This window comes from Halichoerus grypus, chromosome 8, assembly GCF_964656455.1.
Source record: "Halichoerus grypus chromosome 8, mHalGry1.hap1.1, whole genome shotgun sequence".
Taxonomy (NCBI): Eukaryota; Metazoa; Chordata; class Mammalia; order Carnivora; family Phocidae; genus Halichoerus; species Halichoerus grypus.
In genome coordinates this window covers 101892824-101905209 of record NC_135719.1, presented here as the reverse complement: position 1 = coordinate 101905209, position 12386 = coordinate 101892824, and the positions used below count along the sequence as shown (strand labels likewise).

General features: G+C 34.8%; 1 protein-coding gene across 3 annotated transcripts in view; it reads left to right on the top strand.

The window, feature by feature from the left end:
- Positions 1 to 12386, top strand: part of MDGA2 (MAM domain containing glycosylphosphatidylinositol anchor 2) — a 797037-nt gene that overhangs the window by 443803 nt on the left and 340848 nt on the right. The window lies entirely within an intron of this gene.

Here is a 12386-nt window from a genome sequence, read left to right as displayed (position 1 = left end):
ATTTCCTCAAAGCAAAGTTCCAGGCAAAGAAATGATGGCATGTGGCCATATTTCTACTGAGAAAAAGAGAAATGACTAGTTTCTTAACAGCAATTCACTGAGAGCGCAGAATACTGTAGTTGGAAAACTCTGAGTTAGAAATTTACTATTTCTTTCCTTTTTTTCTCTCTGTGAGCATGGAGCAATGTTTGCAATGAGAAGCTGACATCTGGAAAACAAGCCTTTTGAATAGTGCCCTCTGTGGGAGTGAAATTCTACTTCATATGATGTTGTATATAGTGAACCATTCAGTATTCATTCAACAAACAATTCTCAAATGACTTCTGTGTGGCAGATTCTGTGTGACTCAGTGTTGAGAACAGAGTGTTAAAACAAAACCAACACAGTTCATATCATCAGAGAGAGCGTGATCCAGAGAAGCAGAGTTAAGATACTTGCTGTAGTAGCTGAAATTCTGAGCTAAGATTGAGGAATCGTGGTTCTATTTCTTCTTATGCTAGCCCTGAGACTTGCTAAATTATGACTTCAGTAAAGAGACATTTCTGTGTCTCAACGTTTTTTTTTTTTTCTTTTCTCTTTCTAAATGAATAGATTGAACTAAAGCATGCTTTATAAAAATTTTTAGGTTCTTTGATTCTGAATTTCTTTTTTATTGAAAGGATGCTTTAAACAAAATCACATCTAGAGTGAAGATTTTGAGTGTGTGCTGGGGCCTGGAAGAGAAAAAATTAAAACCTCTAATACACAAATATTTACTTTCTTTTTCTAAGAACTGGTCTGAAAAATTATATGATCTATCAGTAAACATTTTCTGAGCACCTCGTTGGCTTGGGAATATTTAAAATATATAAAGCATATTATCCGCCCATTAATAAGTTATAGCCTCTTTTTGGAAGTAAGAATAGATGTAAAACCATAAATACCAAAGTGTATTATAGAAGTTAAGGGGAATAAAGAATCTCTAAAGATTGGCATGATTGGAAGAATGGCTTGAAGCTATAAAGAAAGAGTAGACTCAGACCAGTCAAGATGAGAGAGGGAGAATATTTCTGTTTGGGAGAGTGGGACGGGTTAGGTGTGGGTACGGAATTATGTATGATATTCTTAGGGGAGCGTGATTCTAGTTCGTTGCCAGGAGAGACTAATTTTGGTAAGGGTTACAGGGCAAATGTTCTCTGAATATTTAGGCAGTGTCCTGGAATGCCAAGGTAAATAGTTTGTATATCATTGTGTGGAAAATGAGGAGTGTGGTAGAATTGCTAAACAAGGATATATATATATATATATATATATATGCACTTTATTATGTGAAAAAAAAAGTCTGGTAGAAATGTGAACAATGAAGAGAGAAAGCATTAAGACAGAAGCTTCTTTTTTTTTTTTTTAATCCTTGTGACTTGGGTCACTCCTATTTTAAATAACTTATTTATCTTCACAGTATATTGGTGGCATAGTAGGAATTAGAAATGAGATCTTTTAACTATGTGCCCATGGTATCACAATGAAATTGTCTTGGAGTCAAATAATGTTGGTAGTAAAGAAAATGGGAAGTTTTCTTCATTAGCATGTTATTTTTCACAAACTCAGCAAAACACAGTGGGCCTGAGCTGTTTGAACTATTGTCAATAAGCTTGTTCTACTCCTTATAGAACAATACGAAATATGGAGAGGGTGTTGCAACTAACAGGAATTGGAAAGAAGAACAAGAGAGTATATTTGAAAGAACACAAATATAGTGTTCAGTGCAGTTTGGAAGAGAATGCTAAACCTACGTGAAATGAAGTAACATTATTACATGGTATGTCAATGAGTACATGAGAAGATCTAGTTTAGTTGTTTTCTTTTTCTGTTTCATGATTTCCTTTCCAACTTTTATTTGAAGACCATGTGGACACACACCACACATCCTTTGTATAACTTTTTAATGAAGGTCAATTTTAATCCATTGTTGCTGCTGAATTTTCTCATTCCTCACTCATAACCATTTAGCTTTGTCTTCTATACACTTTCTTCTTGCAAGGTAAGCATGAGGTGTTGTGCTAAAACAGGAATGAATCACTGTAATTGGTAATTCTGACTACAATTGCTAGAAAAAGTGAGGCAGAATGACCACACTCAATATGCATAAAAAGTTATTAATTAGTAAGCTTTTCAATAAAGATTGTATAGTCCTTTGAAGATGTTTACCATGTATTTACTCATTTTTAGTTCTCTCTTTTTTTAAAATATCCCCATACTTTTCTTTTCTATATGATGGACTGTGCCAACTCTAATTTTTCCTGTTGACACCTCTCAGGACTCATCCTCTCTGTAACCTTGCTTAAAAGCCCCCAATATATTTATCTGCTCCTTTGCAACCAGATTGTGTCCTCAGAAAGTGTTGCAGACCCTTCTTTCTCGCAGCCCTAAAGCCACAGCGCGGTTCTTATCTGTGGTTATATATTGTCATCTCTTGTGGACACTTAAAAAATTACAGGTCCTTGGTCCAAGTCTAAGACATTGCTCCTGATTGAAAATGAGGCATATGCCTCAACGGATCATGCCATTTTCATACTCCCTTAACATCCAAAGCTCTCCCTCAGAATTTTTGAAAATTGCTTTGGTTTATAAAGCTCTCTGCTCCCTGGGCTTCTCCTTTTCTGTCTCTGTCACTGTGCAATCCTGTTTTGCCTAATTAGGAATAGTGGTCCATTGATTTCATGCAAAACTCTGCAATCACCAACACTCCATGAGCACAGTAGACCTTATTGAAACTTGTCCAGATGTGACGAAGGCTGATTTGATCCAGCAATACAAACAGCCTTACCTGGACCCAGTGGAATTACTGATCTTAGTTTCTTGTGCCCCCTCGGGGCACCCAGACGTTCTGTATCTTTCTGGTGCCTTCTCTACATTCCTCCCTCTCCTTCTTCCTTTCAGGAACAGTACAACAGTGTCTCTCCCATGTGCCACCAAGTCCTCTATCATGAAAAATAACATCACCATCCTCTGAAGCTTAATAGGAACCCCCTCTGGCCCTTCCAGTTTCACCTTCCCTTGAACACTTACAAATGTGTTCAGTCTTCTTGGGGGAACTGTTCTCAGATATTAGATTAATAAAATATCTCTACCTCTTTAAAGTTACATAACAAATATGTGGATCTCTGGAACTACACAGTGCCTAGGCAGGATCCATGATTGAGTCTGTTTGCTTACACCTTTTTTAAATAGGTATAGGTATATATTAAGACTATAAAGGCAAAGCTTCAGCTTTAGATCACACATGACAACTGAGAACTCTTTTCAGGTATTTAACATACCAGAACTAGAAAGAAAAGTTGTTTTCCAGTATTTCAAAGATTTAACTTTTTTTTAAGATTTTATTTATTTATTTGAGACAGTGCGAGAACGAGCGAAGGGGAGAGGCAGAGGGAAAGAGACAAGCAGACTCCCTGCTGAGCAGGGAACCCAATTTAGGACTCAATCCCAGGACCCTAAGATCATGACATGAGCCAAAAGCAGACACTTAACCGATTGAACAACTCAGGCGCACCCCCCCCCTCTGTTTTTAGTTATTTGTTGTTATAGTAATTTTGGCACAAGCATTTGTTCAACCACCATGTATTGGGCATCAGTTATGTGCCACTAATCTGGACAGTAAGGTCAACAAGGTGTCATCCTTATGCGTACACACAGTGAGCCAAGCTACTGGGTTCCAATCCTGGATCCACACCTGGTCAATTCTATAATTTCTGTAACCATATAATCCATACATTTTTACTCTCTGAACCTCACACAACTAATTTTGCTCATTTAAAAAAATGGAGATGATAATAATACCGGAATTACACAGTGATAAGATTAGTTGAAATTGTAAGGATAAGATTAGTTGAAGCACGTAAAGTTTCTGGGTCAATGGCTGACACAAGTCAGAGTTCAGGAAGGTCATCTCCTGACTGCTACTGACAGGTGGTATGCTAGGGATATGGGAGAATATGGAGTAGTTTCAAAAATGATGGTCATCATTGTCAGAATTGTAAATTTTATAGGGTTGGAAGCCTGAAATGAGATAATTAAAAAAAAAAAAATCAGGAAGTTAGCATACTTCCTCCAAGGGTAGGAATTAAGTGAAATAGAGTCAATGAGTTAATCTAATCACAAGGGTCCATCTCCACCATTACTAGCTTTATGGCCCTGGGCAAATTGCTTAGCTCCTTTCTAAAGGACTAATGGTGATATCTAACAAATATCTAATCCTTATAGGTGCTGTCATTATCTAATGATCATAACTACATTTCTTAACATTAATCAACTGTCTACTATTCACTTGGCACAGTGTTAAGCCATGGTAAGGATTTGTTACTTAATTCTTACAGCTATAAAGGTTTAGAATGGTGATTAACATGTTAAGAACTCAATAAAGGATGTCTAGAAGAGAGATGTGGGAAGGAGAAGAAGAGGTGGTGGGATGTATCCTATTGCTTTTATTTATGTGTAGGTAAAAAGACTGCACCAGGCATATAAAAATAATTGTATTACTATTAATACAACTACTTAACTAACAATAATAAAATATAACATTTCATAGCACTTTGTATATACCGTACACTATGTCAAGTACTTCACATTCATTACCTGTGTACATGTTCCATCTCACAGACACGGAAACTGAATACAAGGAAAGACAAATGATGCAAAACAGCAGGGGTATTTGTTGGAATTGAGATTCTGAGGGGATAAAATCAAAAGCTCAGATAATTTGAGGAAAAACTAACTTTCTTGCTTTGTAGTCCCAAGACAGGCAAGAAGGAGATAGAAAAAGATACAGATAAAGTAGGCTGGCAGAGGCTGGGAAGCTGAAGGAGTGCGTATCTGTTGACCATTTGGGTCGACTAAAATGTAAGGTAACATTTGCTGAGAATGTGGGCAGAGGCTGGGTTAGAGGTCTGAAGAAAATTCTGCATATTCGGAGCAGTTGTGAGGAACGGGAAATTTCATTTATCTGGAGGAGAGGCTTGTGAAGCAGCACGAAAGGCTGAGTTAGTTTAACCTGCAGGTGCACAGGCAATGGGGAGAGAAAAGAATAGGAAGCCCATGTATAAAGGAAACATCCGCGTTTACAATGAGAGTTGAATGCCTCTGTGGGATTTGACGATCTAGGTAATAATCTGGTGAGAGGGTGGCTGAGCTGGAGTGAAAGTTATCGTGCTTTCAGTAAGGGTACTTGGGGAATATCGAGCTAGTGAAGATGGATACAGTATTGATGTGGATATTGAAAGCATTGACCTGGATGGCAGGAGTCATGGTGTAAGGTGAGGCTGTAAACTAGGTGCAAAAAAGTTCCTGGAGAAGTTGATGGAGTGGACAGGTTAGCAGATGATGTAGCAAGAATAGGAAGAGAGGAGAGACTGCATATATGAGAAATTAAAAACCAATCTGGTACATGAATTATGCTATTAAATTATTACTTTAGTACTTCCAATAAACCAAATCTATAAGTTATAGAAATACAATATCCTTTTCAATTGTTTAATTAGGTGTGCTTTTATATCTTCAACAAGTATTTCTAATTATGTTTTGCTGTATTAATTTTTGTAATTGATTTTTTTTTACTTTAGAAAAAAATAAATTTAAAATACCTATGTGGTGACAATTGGTGATATTTTTGGGCTAAGGGACTCTCTACCATTCATATTCTTTCTTCTTCCTTTTCATTCCTTGCCTGTACATATTCTATACATATTCTATATAGAAATATGTATATATATCTACACACATATGTAACATATAAGGAAATATTTTAATAATTTTTATATTTTATAATTAAGTAAATATATTAATAATATAATATATCATGTTATATATTATATTATAGAGATATACTAAACATCTGTTCTCTGTTTTATTTCTCCACTTTTCATAGTATCTGCTCTCATTCTTTTTTTGTTTATTTTTTTAATTTCCTAATTTCCTCTCTCCTTTACCCTTCACTTTTCTTGGTCTACATATTAGAGCTAGTTTTAATATTATAAATATTATTTGCATTTTTATACTACTGAGGTCCATGGTATGGTTTTATATTTTACATTTATTGAAGAACGCTTTTTATTATTGATAATCCAGATTTTGCAATGACAAATTAATTTGTTATACATTTTGGTCTTCTAAAGCTTCTGAATAACAAATTCATCTCTCTATTCTTAGCAAATGGATCCGAAACATTATCAGCAAGTTGAGAATGCAGTGAGGGGAGAAACTGTTCTTATATAGCCCTCTGAACACCAGTTCTCTTACATAATAAATGGAAATAATGAATTCTGTATCTCAAGTTTCTTGTGAGGATTAAATAACAAAATGCAAATCAAATCTTGACCTGATGTGTTAAGATATAGTAGGTGATCAGTTAATGCTATGCTATAGTATTAAGATAGGGTTATCTCTCTCTGGGTTGAGTAGATTAAAAAAAAAAAAGCTCTTATTGCTGTTTCTGCTTATACTACTATTATACTATTACTGCTACAACTACTTATTACATGTTTCTTGTAATATACTTAATGAACAGTGAATGTTTCACATGACGCGCTTAGTGTTTTACATAAATTTCTAAACTCAAGGGAAAATTAGTTTAGTAATCCTTCCCTGAAAAGGATTAATGAAAAGCAGAAAACGTATTTTCTTTTTATGAATACAATAGTCTTAGAAATTAAATGGTTCACAAAATCATTATATAAAGATCTTATTTTTAAAATTCTTCTTTATAAGCATAATATTTAACTTGTGTCACATGTATCATTATATAACTATAAATATAAAATGATATATAAACTAGTTATAGTTATAAAGTCTGAATGTCTGGACTGTCCCCCAAATATGATATATAAGAAGAAACTGTCATTAAATTAATATTAGTCTTGATATAGAATGCTCAATAATCCATAATTTGCTGATTTTTCTGTTTGTATAGGTTTTAACTTTATTTTAAATGCAGTTTTTAATTTATTATTTTCCTTTGGTAGGCATGATTTTTAGATGACTACCTATAGCTATTTTCTGTAGGTCTCATGCATTTAAGATGTCATCCACAGATTGAAGAGAATATACAATTTATTTAAAAGTTCCTTAGCTGTCTTCTTTACTCCCAGTTGTCAGTTACAGACTAAATCAAGCTTTGAATCCTTGTTGCAATAGCATTTTAAATTCCTGAGATATATAACCAAAGTCAATGAACTGTTAGAACTTCTCATTCTTAAATATTTTTAATTTTTTAAATCATCAGTTTTTTCCTCATCTGAATATTAAATGATGCCTTAATATGAGGATAGTTAAACTTTGTAGATATAAGTTCCTGTTAATCATTTTCACGTGGCATGATAAACAGCTTATCAAACACACCCTGCAGTGAGATGTAATATAGATTCTGGGCCTTAATGTCTTCACATTTCGGTACTAGGTATTTGCAAAGACTGAAATTTTAAATTAATTAAAAACTTTTAAATACGTTCCTAGGGGGACATAAGAATATTTCCTCTATTCCCTAGTTAAATGGTAATGTTATTATCTTTGGACTCTTAGGCCATAATTTTGTTGAAAGAGGATGCTTTTCAAGGTAGTTCAATAAATGTAAAAACTACTGCCAACATTGATGGAAATTTGAAGAATTAAATACAATCATTGAAACTCAAATTATAAGTAATGTGTGCATGAAAAGAGTGCACTTTGAAGTTGAAAGAATGAAAATTTTCACCCTACTGGTTTTAAATAGAATGCGTACTATCTTTGTTTAACCAATATACTGAAGTCTGTGCTGAAATGTAGGAATTGTACTTTAATGCACAGGAGAGAAAAAGTGAGAGCTGGTGTCTTCTATCGAACACATTCATATAACAATCATTCCAGAATACATAAAATAAGTAAGAATGTGATATGTTATAACAGAAAACACAAGCAATGCATTCAATGGTCCTGTCTCAATGTTTAATAGCTAAATGGCTATGGGAAAGTGTCTTTAAACTTGGCTTTTTTATTGCTAAAAAAAGAATAATGGTTATAACCTTGCACAGTTGTTGCAAAGAGAGACAAAGAGAGACAGAGATCCATCTAATTACCTAATTGCAATCCAAGTGCAACTTAAAACCATCTTTATCTATGTGTTGTCCCTTTATCTGAATCTTCAGTTCAATACCATAGGGTGTGTGTGTGTGTGTGTGTGTGTGTGTGTGTGTGTGTGGTTTCTTGGTTTTACTATGAGCTAATTGCTTTATTTCATCATACCCAACTGCTTATTTTGAAACTGCTTCCCAGAGAAGGCTTTAAGGGGCTAGTTAACCTAGTCCAATGAGAACTCTTTAGTACTCCCTCTTAGACAAAAGGGGTGATCCCAAGATAAGTATTTTTAAAAGGCACAGAAACTTTCATGCCTGAATACTGTAAAAAGGCAAAACAAAAACAAAAACAAAAACAAATCAGATAAATTAACTGAAATTCCTCATCAAAAAACAACTGAATACATTTTATATATGCAATATATACATATAAAGGAAAGCTAATTTGAAAACACTTTTTGTAAGATCCTTTATTTCTGGTTATTCAGCCAAAGAAAAATGGAAAATTAATAATCCACATTCTCCTGAATGAACCTGAAGCTGGACCTTCTGAATCTGTTATTTTATTAAATCGGTGTTTATTTACACCTCAAAATATTTAAAAGCATTGTGTCTAGAGATTCTCTTTCAGTTAAATTTTGGCTCTATTACCAAAATATAATTTTGTTTTCCAGGATACCATGTAGTAAAATGCAAACACAAATATGATAATTATCTAGAAAAATTTCGTGTACATTCCAGTGAGGTACAGTGCTGGGCAAGCAATTGTTGAGTTACTTATTCTCAAGAAACTTAAGTTTTTCTGATCTTTATGTCAGTGGCTAATGAGCAAAGTATTGCACCTAAAATGACCATTTGATAAATACACCCCAAGATAAAGACACCCCAAGACTAAATTAATGGAAGTCTACTATTTAGACTATCTCCTTACTGTAGTCTCCTATTTTTATAGTATATTTAAAGTAATTTTATAAAAAAAATGTGACACAGTATTAAAATGTCATTTTCAGGGGCTCTCTGAAGGAGCCACCAAGATGCACCAAAAGAAAGGTATGCAGTTTTATCATTCCCTGAGCTCTAGATATGCTGTGAACACTGGACGCATTAAATCATTCTCTTATTCATTGTTTCATGGCACTTACCAGTAGCTTTCCATATGCTTATATTGGAGATCTAATATCCTAAGTAAGCCCTTCACGTGCATCATCTCATTTAATACAGTTCCCTATGAAGAAGGTACCATGATAACTACCACTTTTTCGTTTTACCTTACACATTGAGAGATCAAAGATGAGCAGGGAGACATATTCTCCACTCTCAAAAAGCTGATGGGATGCTGAAAAAGGTTCAGAATAATGAGGAAGTATATGCAATCACATGGGTAAGATCTCTGACTCTAGACAGATGGGTCCAAGTTTTAATTTCACCCTCACCAGCTATAGGACAATAATTAAAATTCCAGTTATTAAAATAGTTGTTAGTGGTATGGTACTTACCAACAGAGTGGTTACAAGTTAGAATCAGTATGATAATATAAGAAGTTATATTAAGTGTCCAATAATATTATCTGTTTTAGCTGTTGCTACTCTAATGGCTACTGCTATCATTCTGGTTATAACAGAATATAAGCAAGGGTACATTAGTGCTGAAATTTAACTCTGTCAGAGATGCCTGGGGACCTTTCTAAGAAGGATAATGCTTGAGCTAAGGCTTGAAGTATGATTAAGAATGTCACCAAATAATTTAAGAATCATAACAGTCCCTGAAGTTGGGATTTTTTTAAAGATTTTATTTATTTATTTAAGAGAGAGAAAGAGAGAGAAAGAGCACCAGAGGACAGGGGGAAGAGCTGAAGGAGAACGGGAGAGAAAATCCCAAGCAGATTCCAAGCCGAGTGCGGAGCCCGATGCAGGGCTTGATCCCGTGAGCCTGAGATTATGTCCTGAGCCGAAACCAAGAGTCAGACATTTAACCGACTGAGCTACCCAGGTGCCCCCTTAAAGTTGGGATTTTTAAGCAACGTGATGATAGGCTTCAGATAGACCTAACAGGAGATTTAAGTGTAAATAAATATTGATGGCACCTATGTTTGAACCCACAGGCCTGCTGGTGAGTCCAGGGGAAAGTGTTTGTCTGCAGCAGTGATTATCAATCTGTTTTTGTAGGTGGCTAGTTGGAGGACACCATTGCTTAAAGTCAATAATACATAGTTGGATTCTTTAACTGAAACGGTTAATAGCTAACTGAAAATAATTGAATATATCTTTTGAAATAATTAGTATACACGTGGTTGTAAAAGCTAGGATAAGCATAGTTTTATACAGTGAACTCTGAACAATATATACTGGAGATCTACTAATATTAATTTTTATACCTTTTCCCAAAGAATTAGCCAAGTAAGTGTTTCTCTTCTGTTCTGACCCAAATTTCTCTTCGTCCATCTTATACTTATCTGTGCTGGCATTGCCATTGCCTTGCCTTATTATTATTAACTACTATTTTTAAAAAGTTCTCAATATCTGCATTTGTGCAGTTTAAATTTTAGATGAAGACCCCTCATTTATTGCAGAGCTACAGCGGTTGCTTTCTCTGAGCTGCTCAGTAAGATGCAGGCAGTCAGTTACTCATTATCTAGAGTGTACATTTTCATTTCCCTGAACTCTAGTATTCTGCACCTTTGATTAGAATCTAGGTTTTCCTGCTCTCCTGTTCACTCACCATGTGCACTGCAGGTAGGTTTTCTACTATGTTCTGGCTTTGAGAAGAAAAGCTAACTGCATGTGTGACATTCCTAAATATTTCTGGCGGTACGTCAGATTTACCATTTACCCAAGGTGTATTCATTAATTACAAAAGTTGACCAGAAGATGAGAAAACAAGTAGAGAAGTAGCAACTCCTCATTAGTGAGAAAATTCAGAAAACATGATTATTCTTAGTTTGGTAATCTCTTGTTTTTGTGGGCATAGAGTCATCATCTAGTGAGAGTTTTGGATGAAATAGAAGCAGTTAGTAGACACCTTAATCAAATGAAGATGCTAAATTACAGATATGACACCCAAAACTTCTGAAAAGATAAAGATGGCCCAAAGATAGCCTTTTCTAATAATGGATACTGTAATTAGAATTAGTGGATAAAGTTTCTAGCATTTTCTCAAAAAAAATTTTTTTAAGATTCAGAAACTAATGATTTTATGTATATAGAAAGCATTTCTTGTTCTCTTGAAATGAAATAAATGGTCCTAGTTTATCTTTTGAGAGATCTGTAAAGGATACTTTAAAATACTTTCATAAAAGGGGCACCTGGGTGACTTGGTTAAGTGTCTGCCTTTGGCTCAGGTCATGATCTCAGAGTCCTGGGATCAAGACCCATGCGGTGGGCTCCCTTCTCAGCAGGGGGGTCTGCTTCTCCCTCTCCCTCTGCCCCTTACCCCGGCACATCCTTCCCCCTCCACACACACACACCCCAAACACCGCACTTGTGCTAGAGCATGCGCTCTCTCAAATAAATAAAATATTTTTAAAAATGTTAAAAAATAAATTAATTAAAATACTTTCATAAAAGAAATATAAGAAGGAACATTATGGTAGGTTTTTAGGGTCTTCATATTATTTTCAAATTTATGAAGTGCAAATATACGTAAAATTCAAGTCCTGGGGGGAAACATGTACACACACACACACATATGCACAAATAGATAGTTAAATTAGCTAAATACATTAGCTAAATCCAGATTCTACAAATAATTCAGGTGCAGATACTATAAATAATTTTAAACTTAAAAAAATTTTTTTTAACATTTCAGTGGAAAACGATCCACCTTCCCTAAATCTAATACTACAGCTTTTAGGACAAGTGTCAACCTGATGCATTTTAAAACAGTTATGTGAATGAGGACCTCCTGAAAAGCTGAAGTTGTAAAGGGGAAAAAACTACTATACTCACTGACCCCCTAACTATATTGTTTCAAACAAGGTAGTCTAATAAGATTTAAAACTCCAGTATACATACAAGTCTCCTACATCAGACTTTCCAGTATATTACTCCAGCGAGTCATAGCTGTATTTGTACTGTGACTGTGGAGAGAAAATTGGTTTAGAGAGTTCTGTACTCAGCCACACCCCCCCGCCACTAGAAAGATTTCTGTTGATAAAATTCTTTTCGTTAAGGGGCGGGAGGAAAGAAGAATCCTGAACAGTTTATATGCCATCATGATCTTCTGAACATTACAAGACTAAATGTTACATAATGTCACACAGATATGGTTATCGCGTAGAGATGCATTCATTTTTTTTATATAACCAAA